This window comes from Crocodylus siamensis, chromosome 3 (assembly GCF_052110815.1).
Source record: "Crocodylus siamensis isolate JL-2025a chromosome 3, ASM5211081v1, whole genome shotgun sequence".
NCBI lineage: Eukaryota > Metazoa > Chordata > Crocodylia > Crocodylidae > Crocodylus > Crocodylus siamensis.
In genome coordinates, this window is record NC_143397.1 from 56,385,924 (window position 1) to 56,399,001 (window position 13,078).

Sequence of the window (13,078 nt, forward strand, 5' to 3'; positions counted from 1 at the left end):
TAGGGGCAGACCTTGCATGACCCTAGTGACAGGAGGCATGCCCAGGTAAGGGTCAGCACCAGCATACTGAGTATGTGTGCTCCATGCAGGGATGTGCAGTTTCGGGAGTCTGTAATGGTGAGAGTTGTTTGTTCTGCAGGGTCTTTTGTCTTTCAAATGCTGGGTTCTTGTCTCTGTTCCTGGGTGAGGTCTGTGGTTCCTGGATGAATCAATGTGAGGTGATGGCCCAGTCCTTACAGGCCATTCAGTATAGGCCTGCTACCATTGTATTTCAATCATTCCCAATCATTGTCATTCATCTGGGAACCAATTTACATGGGAGGGATACGTGACTCATACAGTTACAACACAGGGGTGCCCAGGCAGAGGACACAAGATGGAGGCTTGACATATAAAATGGAAACTTGACATGACTTTGGTTTACTTACAAACACAGGCCTAAACCATATGATATCCATATCAAACAATAAAAATCAATACAAAAATGATAATAATACAATATACAATAGTGAGAATCAATACAAACCTAATAATTATAGAATATAAAACAGTGGATACAAAATGAAAACCTTGCTATCAAAATATAAATGTTAAAGCTTATCCTACATCTTACTTATAATTATCTAGGGAGCAGAGAGGGGAGAGGGAGAGAAAAAGTCAGAAATGGTTGGGGAAGGGGAGGGAATGCATTTTAAAATAAATTTTAAAGAGAACTATGCAAGCCAGGGTCTTAATATCAAAGTTCGGTCCATATGTACTTTATTTCAGTACAAAGTTGGAGAGAATATACTGCCTGGAGGCTAAATACATAAATATTCCTCAGTGGAAATTTTGGAAAACGCTTGAGGGATTCCCTGTGTAGGTTGTCAATGAGTCATATCTATGTAGCAAAACCCCCAGTTTTTCAAGTATTTAGACTCCAGGCAGTATATTCTCTCCAACTTTGTATTGAAATAAAGTACATATGGACCCAACATTGATTTTAAGACCCTGGCTTGCATAGTTTTCTGCATTCATTCTAGATCTCCAAATTCACTTATGCGTTTCAATTATGACTGGGGAGAAATATTATTTTCCTGTGATTTCCTGACTCTAGACTGACACCAAATTAGTTGGTTGGTTGTGATGCCAGGAAAATGTATTATTTTGGGTCCCTAAGCGAACTGTTGGTGTCACTGGGCATAACCCTAGGTAACTCAGAGGGATGGAAGACCACGAGTGTCGATGAAGTTCTTCTGCTCTGGGCTCAGACGAGCCAGGACCCCCCCCCCCTTGCCCACCCTTTTTAACCCTTTCTCTGGCGCCTGTAATCTCCTGTTCTTCTGGAAAACAGGCGAGCTAAAACTGTTATCTGTGGAATGCAAGGGCACCGCTCGGAGAGAGAAGGGAGGAGGAAAAGGAGAGGAAGAGGGGGGCCAACTAGTGGAAAACTGACCAAGGTATAAAAATTACATGGTTGCAGGGCTAAGGCGCAGGATTTGAGACTATACAGTCTCCCTGTGCCTTTTACTTGAGCTCAAATAACTCTGTCTACTTCTCCCCCCATTGTGTTTATTTGGTGCGACGCACACCGGGCAACGAACCCAATTGTTGCCTCCCTCCGGCACCTTGTGCTGGCAACAGTTTTTGGCGCCCAACGTGGGGCTCGAGGCTAACATTTCACCTTGCCCGGATCCCTCCTGGGGTCGACGACTTGTGGCAACAACCGACACCCAGTGTGCACCGGTGGTTTCATCAGGGGCCTTGGCGGAGACGTGGTTTGATCGACCCCGGAGGGCACAACGGCGCAACGCGCTCTAATAGTGGAGAAGCGATCATGGGCGACAGTGTGAAACCGGTCCCTCGGACAAGGTAGGATAAGCTCAGCAGTCTGAGCATTGCCTGTTAAGACCTGGGGACGCCCAGTGTCTCCCTGTAGGACCTGGGGACGCCCACTGTCTCCCTGGAGTATGGGGCAGGGACAGAGTATGGTTGGCAGGGCATGGTGTACACGCTTAGAATGCATTCTGACTAATTGAAAACTGTGTAAGTCAGATTTAATGACTAAAAATAATTTTAAAAGGTTTTGTACAGTGGAATGGCCTCAATATCAACTGGAGGATCAGGAAAAGTGGCCTCCAGAAGGGTCAATTAACTACAATACAATCCTCCAATTACTCCTGTTTTGTCAGTGGACGGGTAAGTGGAATGAACATTTGTATGCACAATTGTTTATGGCTTTACGAAATAAGACAGATATTTTGCAAAAGTGTAATTTTACTCCGACAGGATCGGTAGTTGTCAGTGTTGAGTCTCAGCATTCCCCCCCAACCACTGTAATGCCAGAGTCGGCGTCCCCTTCGGCTTTAACACCTCCACCATATAAAGGTTAGATGCCCCCGGTTCCAGAGATCCCTCCCTCAGTGGGATTTTACCCTTTACTTACTGAAACTGTAATAGCCCGGCCTGCGGCAGATGGGCGTGCAGCCCAGACCATGCAAGTATACGCCCATATACCTTTTAACCTGGTGGACCTGGCGGCTTTTAAGGCACAGGCTGGAGAATTTTCAACTAGCCCGAGTAAGTTTATTTCTGTCTTTGAGGGATGTTTAGCTAGTCACAAGCCTGATTGGGATGATTGTAATATCCTTATGCAAACCTTATTATCTGAAGTAGAGTGGAATCAAGTTATTTCCAAAGCAAGGGAGGAAGCACAGCAGAGGCATGAAAGGGATCCCGTCAATGTTCCTGGTCCAGCAGATGTGGTTCCCCTAGCAGGCCGTAGATGGGACCCTAACAATCCTGTGGATCATACCCATCTTACCTCTTACAAAGAACTGCTTATTCATGGACTCAGGCACTCAGCTGTCCGACATAACAATTGGGCAAAGCCATATGAAATAGTACAGGAGCCAAAGGAAAGTCCAGTTGCGTTCCTACAGCACATCCGGGACGCCATTCGGCAAAATACCAATGCAGACCCTGATGACCAGGCAATGGAGGTGATTATAAAGGGTATTTTTACCAGCTGCGCAGCCCCTGATATAAAGAGGAAGTTACAAAAGAAGGAAGACTTAATGGGTATGTCTGTAGCACAAATCCTGGAGACTGCAAACAGGGCGTATACTCTCAGAGAAGGAGAAAAGGACAGGAGAGAAGTTAGAATGCTAGTAGCAGCAGTACAGGCTGGAGTCAGAGAAAGGCCACAAGAAGGTGGGAGAGGCAGAGGTATAAGGGGTCGTGGGCATGGGCGCCCTGGTCCACAAGAAAGACGCCTGGGACAGAACCAGTGTGCCTTACGCCAGCAAGAGGGACACTGGAAGAATGAATGCCCAGAGAAAGGGAGAGACTGCACTCCTGTAATGGCAGCAGAAGGACAGGAGTAGGGGTGTTGGGGAAACGGACCACCCCACCCCCGGAACCCCGAGTAAAAATGTGGGTGGGGAATTTAGAAATTGATTTTTTGGTAGGCTCCGGGGCAGCACGGACCGCTGTAAATCAACCTCTTCAACTTCCCGTAGCGGACTCTCTCACCATGGTAAGTGCCACGGGAAAAAAGACTCAGTGCCCAGTGTATGCTCCTGCAGAATCTGCTCTGGGAGACCGGGCTCTTTCTCACAAATTGGTCTACCTTCCAGATTGCCCAACACCCCTGCTAGGACAAGACCTGCTTTGTCAATTAGGTGCATCACTGCATTTTACCCAAGATGAAATAACCCTCACATTGCCCCCTGAAAATGTATGGATAATGACCCTTGCGATTGAACCCTCGGCTATGAACACCCCCCCGGAGTGGAACCAGTGGGAAGACCAGGTATACCCTTTGGTGTGAGCAAGGGGGGTCCCCGGAAAGGCTACACATCAAACCCCCATTAATATCCAACTACTGCCAGGAAAAGGTCCGGTACGAATCAAGCAGTACCCAATCAAAAAGGAAGCCAGAGAGGGACTGCAGGAGACTATAGACCATTTCCTAAAGTACAGCATACTGCGAGAACGTCAGTCGGCCTGGAACACTCCTATCTTGCCTGTACTAAAGCCTGAAGGCCCATATCGACTGGTGCAGGACCTAAGGACGGTTAACGAATGGGTTAAAACTATTCATCCCCTCGTCCCAAACCCGTATACCTTGCTGGCCTCCATGGCGGGGCAGTATACTCATTTCTCAGTTCTTGATTTGAAAGATGCTTTCTTTACGATTCCAGTTGACCCCCCCTCTCAGGAGATATTCTCTTTTGAATGGGAGGACAAAAAAAGGGTTAAGAAACAACTTTGTTGGACAGTATTAGCTCAGGGATTTAAGAACTCTCCTACCCTTTTCGGCCAGTCCTTAGCTAAAGACTTGGAGGAGTGGAATAATGAGCATGAAGTTCTCTTGTTACAATATGTGGATGATTTATTAATTGCTGCCGTAGATTTAAACTCTTGCCTTAACACCACTGTAAGCCTCCTGAACTTTATTGGACTTCGAGGATATCGGGTGACTCGAAATAAAGCTCAAATTGCTCTCCCCGAAGTACGATACCTGGGATTTCACATAAGACAGGGGGAGCGCCAGCTTTCAAGTGAACGAAAAGAGGCTATATGCCAGGTTCCCACCCCAAGCAACCGTAAATGGCTCAGGGCGTTTCTTGGCATGGCAGGTTTTTGCAGAATATGGATCCCTGAATTTGGACTATGGGCAAAACCACTATATGACTGTGTAAAAGGGGCAGACCATGACCCCTTTTATTGGACTTCAGAAGCCGACAAGGCATTTAAAATACTAAAAAGGAAACTAATGGAAGCCCCCGCCCTGGGCTTACCGGACCTTTCTAAACCTTTCCAATTGTATGTGCATGAACAAAAAGGGATGGCTCTGGGAGTGCTTACTCAATTGTTGGGGGCGTGGAAACGTCCCGTTGCTTATTTCTCCAAACAGCTTGATCCAGTTGCCAAGGGATGGCCAGCGTGTTTACTAGCAGTTGCGGCAACTGCCCTAATACTTGAGGAAGCTGAAAAGTTAACACTGGGAGGAGTCGTGCAGGTGTATACCCCTCATATGGTCCAGGCTCTGCTAGATGCGAAGTGGGGTCTCTGGCTCACCCAGGCTCGGGTGGCTCGGTACCAAGCTAAGCTTTTGGAGAACCCTAAAGTGATTCTGCAGCCCTGCCCCTCCCTTAACCCGGCTACTCTCTTACCTGAAACGGAAGAACAAGAGCATGATTGTTTAGACATCGTAGATGCTCAGTACTCCAGCCGTCCAGACCTACAGGATCAGCCACTTCTGAATGCTGATTGTGAGTGGTACACTGATGGCAGTAGCATTGTTGTAGAAGGGCAAAGGAGGGCAGGTTATGCTGTTGTGACCCTCTATGATGTTGTTGAGGCCAAGGGTTTGCCTGCCGGAACATCTGCTCAACTTGCTGAACTGGTAGCCCTGACCTGGGAACTAGAACTGTCAAAAGGGAAACGGGTCAACATCTATACCGACTCTAGGTATGCTTTTGGAGTACTGCATGCCCATGCTGGCCTATGGAAACAAAGGGGACTGCTGACAGCCCAAGGCTCCCCAGTGAAGTATGGACCCCAAATTCTCCGACTCCTGGAAGCTGTTCAACTTCCCTTGGCAGCGGCAGTAATGCGCTGTAAGGCGCATCAGAAAGAGGATCAAGACGTAGCCAGGGGTAATGCCCGGGCGGACAGAGAAGCTAAAAATGCTACCACCCTGAGGACGCCGAGACCTGCTGACACCCATATGCATGCTCTCATTCCATCAGTGGGGGAGCTCCCGGATCCCCAGTACTTGTATGAAGAAAAAGAACTAGCCGATAAGCTTGGTCTCCAAGAAAAGAAGGGATGGCTCTGCTCCATGGATGGGAGGATCCTCCTACCAAAGAGCCTGACCCAGCCAGTGTTGCAATGGCTACATCAAACTACTCACACTGGAAGAGAAGCTCTCACTCAGTTAATGAACAAATATTTTCTAACCTCTGGACTTCGACCTCTGGCCATCCAGATACAGGCCAGCTGTTCAATTTGTCAAAAGAATAACCCTCGACCCAGTCTCTCAGCACCTCCAGCCACTTTGGAACCTACCCCAGGCCCAGGACTGGTTTGGCAAATAGATTTTACTGAGTTCCCCCGAACTCAAGGATTTAAGTATCTCCTCGTTATAGTAGATCAATTCAGCGGATGGCCTGAAGCCTTTCCGTGTCGTAATTGTACAGCCAAGACTGTAGCTCTAAAATTTGTCCGGGAAGTTATTCCCCGCTTCGGACTTCCCCAGTGGATGGAATCTGACAACGGAACACATTTCACTTCAAAGATCATCCAAAACATCTCAGATGCCTTACAGATCCCCTGGAAACTCCATACTCCATGGCGACCACAGGCTAGTGGTGTAGTAGAACGTACCAATCAGACCCTCAAGCGTCATTTATCAAAGATCTGCCAGGAGGCCTCTCTGCGATGGCCCGATGCTTTGCCCCTTGCTTTGCTTCGTATCTGTGCCCTCCCCAAGGGAAGATTAGGGCTTAGCCCCTTTGAAATTATGTTTGGAAGGGCATGACCTATGAACGGGACGCCGGTTCTAGCAGGGGAGTGGGATATAGGATGTAATATTTTGTCACGGTATATGTGCTCTTTGTCTGCTGTTCTTTCTTCTCTCCATAGGTACACTAAAGACTTGCAGCCTCTTCCGCTGGATGCTCCAGTCCACTCGTTACAGCCAGAGATTCCATGCTCGTTCGTACCTGGAAGGATGAGTCCCTTCAAGAGAAGTGGAAAGGACCTCACACTGTCCTACTAGTTTCCCACACAGCGGCAAAGGTCGACGGACACAAGAACTGGATTCATCACTCTCGTCTGAAACCGGTGCCTACTCCACCCATGGAACAGTGGACCGTCCAGCCCACCGACGACCTTGGACTAAAGTTGCTGTTTAAAAGGGGAAAAGTTTAGAATTAACAGTATGAATTCTAGTTTAAGTTTCAAGACTACTGTAGCATTTTCCCTTTTCACTGTAGGCTTTCTTTTCCTGTTACCTTCTACTGCATTCTCCTTACATGCAGGGTGGGGAGGGGACCCAGCAGACTTCGTTGCAAACACCTACGAAGCATTGAAGGTTACTTTTACCAGTGAGTTTAACCTATCTAACTGTTGGATATGTTCCCAAATCCCTTATCACGCTGTAGGACTCCCAAGGCGAGCCATTCCTAGTAACTGGTCAGATATCTGTCAGGAAGAAATAGCTATTAATACTACAAAATATCATGACTCTATCTTTAACCCCTCAGCATACCCCTCCATACCTGGAATCGCTGCTGGGCGGCCACACTTAGCTAGCAACTGTACCAAAGAGGCTCCTTTCAGTCTCTCTAATTCCTCATGGAAGCCAGAGTGGAGTGACTCCTCTATCCCCCAGCCTATCCGCTTACGTTCAGTTCCCCCTGGGCTGCTTTGTTATGCTCAAAATGAAACCACGAACCATACCTGGTTCGCCGGCAATAGTTCATGCCAATATTATCTCTCTCCTAATCAAAACATATCCATGCCTTTGTATAATACCTCTGGTCATGACACCGGTGAAGGCTTGTTTTTCTTTACTCCAGATCAATCCCGTCGAATGCGAGAAGGGCTTAATGGAATGGTGGAAAATGGGGAAACTTTTTGGATTTGTGGTACCTCGGCCTACAAATAGTTCCTGATGGCTGGTATGGAAGTTGCTACATAGGGTTTCTTGCCCCTCCCCTTCAAGTTTTAACCCACCTCCCACCTGGCCGCCCAAGACGCCAAAGATCCCTCTATGCAACTCCACCACCTCTTAGTGAGGGAGACTGATTTGGCATGATCCTTCTCCCGGCGTATGGAGTAGGCTGGTTAGCCAAGCTGTATCATCAACTTTCTGTGTTTCTTACAAAATTTGCCAATGACACTTTAGCTAATGAAAAGAGCCTTAACTCCGAGATTTATCAACTTTGTTTATTATCTCTTCAAAACCGTCAGGCTCTAGATTATGTTTTAGCATCTCAGGGCGAGGTATGTGCTCTAATTGGGAACGAATGTTGTACTTATATCCCAGAAAATTCCCAAGATATTAACAAACACATTTTGTCAGCTGAACAGGCTTTTGAGCAGTGGAAAAGTCAAGAACGTGAACCCACTGTTTTTGATTCTCTCTGGAGCTGGTTGCCCAACCTTGGAGGCCTAGGAACAGGCATCCTTCACCTCCTGGTCACCGGTGTTGTGTTGTGTTTAATTACCCTCCTCTTATTTGCATGCTGTAATGCCCTCCTGCGCAAAGTCTGTGCATCCCCCTCCCAGAGCGCTTCACTATACCCCTGCATTGAAGATCCCAATCCTCAAACACTCAATCACTTTTTATCTTCAGAATATGAGAAAACTCAGCCAAAACTTTGTTGAGTATTCTCAAAGGGGGGAGTTGTTGGTGTCACTGGGCATAACCCTAGGTAACTCAGAGGGATGGAAGACCACGAGTGTCAATGAAGTCCTTCTGCTCTGGGCTCAGACTAGCCAGGACCCCCCCTTGCCCACCCTTTTTAACCCTTTCTCTGGTGCCTGTAATCTCCTGTCCTTCTGGAAAACAGGCGAGCTAAAACTGTTATCTGTGGAATGCAAGGGCACCGCTCGGAGAGAGAAGGGAGGAGGGAAAGGGGAGGAAGAGGGGGGCCAACTAGTGGAAAACTAACCAAGGTATAAAAATTACACGGTTGCAGGGCTAAGGGTGCAGGATTTGAGACTATACAGTCTCCCTGCGCCTTTTACTTGAGCTCAAATAAACTCTGTCTACTTCTCCCCCCAGTGTGTTTATTTGGCACGACGCACACCGGGCAACGAACCCAATTGGTGCTCCCTCGGGCAACTTGTGCCGGCAACAGAACCAAAGCCCCTAAGGAAGTTTGTGGGTAAGTCATCACCAATGTTGAGGCTGTTGAGTTAGAGCCCTCACCAACCACAGTATTCTACAGCGAGGTGGAGCTGACACTCTTCCTAAGGGTCCCCAGTAGCCTAAGTACTCCAATGAGAGGAAAGAGAAACAGGGAAAGAAGGAAGTGCTGTAAGAACCATCATTGCCTTAGCCATATAAGGGCTAATTTCCTCATTATAGTTATGGAAAAAAATAACATGCTCCTCACCACATTTGTAGGAACTTGAATAGGGGTTGCTATATATAGAAGAGCAAAAAAGAAAAATCTTACTGTAGCTTTCCTCCTAGGTTTGGGAAACATAATAATCCCCATGCTTCCACCCGACCAGCATCTAAATTAGTTTCACATATTAGCATATCTACAATTCCATGCTCAGCTTGGAAACTACCACCTTTCCTCCTCATTTGAGTATGCAAAGGATAGACTTCAGGTATTGCCACAGTTAGTACAATCTTCATCACCTCTTTCTGCTTTTGGCAACTCTCCTGGCTTCCCTCTCCCCTTTCCTCTTCCATCATCTAAAGGCAAAGTAAGAAAATAGCCATCACTGCCAAGCAATTGCAGCCCCTGAGCCTTCTGAGGCCTGGATGTTGGTAAAGCTACAGAAAACATCCAGGTGAATCTGCTCAAGCAAACATGTCCCTTACTTCTCCTGCAACCCATCACACCTAAACACATTCTGGCTATCTGTAGCAGATCTATAAAAAAGCAGTTTTCTTGCCAGCATGGCTTAAGGCAGAGGTGAACCCCTACAAATAATCCTTTTGGGGTGGGTGTTGCCATCTGAACCAGAAAAAAAACAAAACAACTCATATGCTAAAAGTCAAACACCTACTATAACATATATTAATATTTTTGTCATGATTTGTGTTCGTGTAGTGTATGTAGAGGTGAATGCATAATAGCTAAAAAATAAAGTCTTACTCTTGTATATTGTGTGTGAGGGAATATGTGGGGTGTATTTGGGGGTGGGTATGTGTGTATGGTGGGGTGTGGGGGTGTGTGGAGGGGTTGTGAGGGGATGTGACTGTATATGTTGAGGTGTAGGGTATGTTGGGGTGTGTGTATATGTGGGGGCTTGTAGGGGTACAGTGTAAGTGTGTGGGATTTGGGGGCTGTGGGGGGGGGCTGTGGAGACCTCTCCCCATACACTTCCTGCCATGGCACACAGCCCCTGCCACTGGCAGCAGCAGCAGCAGCAGGCAGCAGCCCTCAGGCCACTCGTGGTACATGTAAGCATTGCTGCCCAGCAGCATAAAGCTCCAGGTAGAACAGCACATGGGGCAAGGAGCACAACCATATTAACCTGCCTCTATCATGTGGGGCTCCCCATGTTGCACATGCATCTCCTGGCACTCACACAACACTGGGGGAAGCCCTGTGCATTGGAAGTAGACTGGCCTGGCTGCACTCCTTGCTACCATGTACAGCTCTGAGAGGAGCCACATGCTGCCAGATGGCAGCACCTGCACAGGACACAAGAGCCCTGAGCGCCCCCACCTGCTGCTGCTGCTGCCAGTGGCTGTGTGCCATAGGGAGGGAGTTCATGGGGGTCCCCACAGCCCCCCACACTCCCTCACATCCACACTCTGCCCACCTGAGCACTGCACTCCCACCACCCCCTTGGGAGTGTTCTCCGTGCTACCACCAGCCCCAGCCCCATGCTCCCTGTCCCCACTCAGCTGCATCTCCCCCATCCACCCCCACCACTTACCTACCCGCTGCCCGGAGTGATCACTGTAGCAGGAAGACAAGGAGGAGCTTCTGGGTTTCAGGGAAAATGAGCAGGTCCCCCAGAGACTGCAGCAGTGGCAGCAGCAGCCCCACCCAGAAGCTACGTTCTGGGCCCTTCCACACATAAGGATGGAAGTGAGGCACGCAGGCTGGAGGGTACAATTAGTTGATGTGTACCTGCAGACCAGATAAAATTGCCAGGCAAGCCAGATCCAGCCTGCAGGCCATATTTTGCCCACTCTTGGCTTAAGTTATTCCCCATTCTGATAGACATGTGAAGCACAACATGCCCAAACAACAACTATAGCAATATACATGGTACAGTTGAAACAGCTTTATAGGCACTCCATCACACTTTCATTTGACAAATGTGTATTCAACAGTCATCCAGCACTTACTAAGGGCATAAATTAACCCTTTTCATTCAGGCATTATGATGTCAATATGTGATTTTATGATCTAGGGCAGTCAGGACCAAAACTAGATTTTCTAGTATAACAACATAGTCAAACACTCATTGACATCTATCTTACTGGGTTAGAAGTTCCTTTTTGTTCCAGATCAAAAAGCCTAATCCTTGGAATAGCCTATCATATTTTTCAACCCACACATCTGACAAAACTGCTCTTGAACCATGCTTTGTAGTTTCGCATTTCCTCCAGAACAATGGACTGAGTTAATACAGTCACATGTGCCTTGGTCATGTGATAATGGTCATGTGTGTGCCACTCATGGCCCCAGGCACAGTTGCAATTTTCATTGCACATAGCTGAATTATCATAATTATAATGATCATTATGCAGATCTTCTTCATAACCCCTCTGTGGACTTGCCAATACCAGAACTGATTATTCATTGATGCAGAGCAATCTAAGGCAGCTAAATTCCAGATGATGATAGCTGTTCACTTGTAGACTGCCAAGATAGCCTTCATCTATATGTCCTGGGGCTGGAAGGTTGGAGCAAAATAATGTCACAGTTATAGGAATATCCTTTCATCATGAGAATTAATGTCTTTATGAGGAAATTCTTGGCCAACTGGTGCTTATCCCAAGTTGTCATTTAGTCCCACTGGTTGGTGCTTGTAGCCAAGCTCACAATCACCTGTTTGCACATAGAAAGTCTGCACTACTTGTATCCCCTTGCCCTCAAATCTGAGAGTTGCTTGCATAATCCCATGAACACATCTGTAACAGGGGGGCCTTCTCGGGGCTGATTTGCCTTTGGCAGCCCATCTGTTTCTGGGCCAACTGCCCACCTTTCTCTCTTGCCATGTCTTGTTATCTAATTAATTATCTTAATTAGGCTCTGCCCCTAGGTGCTCCCACCCAGGGCCCTCCATGCTGGGATGCTGCATAAGTCACAGTGTACACAGCTTGCACGGGGAAGGATGTGTTTTGTTGTTGGTGGGTGGGGGGGGGGCAGTGGGTGGTGGAGAGGCTCTGTTTGGTGGGGGGGTGAGGGGAGCTCCATTTGTTGGGGAGGGTGGGGGAAGCGGTGTTCTGTTTGATGTGAGGGGAATAAAAACTTGTTCTGAGACATGTCTGCAGTGAGCATGGTGCTGGGGTGGGGGTGTTCATGAGCAGTAGTTCAGGAGGGTTAGAGCAGAAAGTGCAGGAGGAGATGGTCCAGCAGCTCCTCCTGCACCTGGTGTCCTGACCCCAGTGACAGGTGTGCGGCTGTCCTGGGACCTTGGTGGCCTTACCCATACCAAAGATGGCTGATATACCACAGGCTCGCAGGTGTGGCCAGCTTCATCATGGTGAAGGCCATCCAGGTGTCCGCAGGAAGGGGTAGCCACATGCCAGTGCTCTGCTGCTCCAAAGGTGACCAGAGCTACTCCAGGAGATCCCAGAAGGTTACCCAGGTCATGCAGAATGCCTCCAACTACTGCTCATCATTCCAAGGGTGCTGGGCAATGCACATTCACCAGTCCTAGGTGACCCAGCAGGCCTAGAGGCAGTTGGACTGGAGGCCCAGGGCACCACCCCTGGTGGTGGCATCCAGCAGCATGTTGTTAGTATCCCTGCTGAGGTCTGGCCAGCCAGATGGTGTCCAAGTGGTAGGTGCATTGCACTGGTGACTGAGATGGCACATGGCATTTGGGATGTGGTCACTGGGTGTGGGGGGGGGGGGCCTGGGAGGGCCCAGGCAGCCATGGGCCAGGTGGCAGTTGCTAAAGTGAGCCAGCAGGGCCAGTGCAGCAGCCAACAGGAGCCCAGGGTACTGGTCATCACTGCCGGGGCAGGGCCCAAAGCAGCCTTTACATGGGAAGGCACAGGCAGTGAGAAGCACATTGCTGCATGCTGCCCCTGCACTGCACATGCTACTTGTGGTCAGGGAAGTGGCTGGCCAGGGAGCTTTTAAAGATTTCATAGATATTACGGCTGGAAGGGACCTCGGCAGATCATCGAATCCAGCCCCCTGCCCAAAGG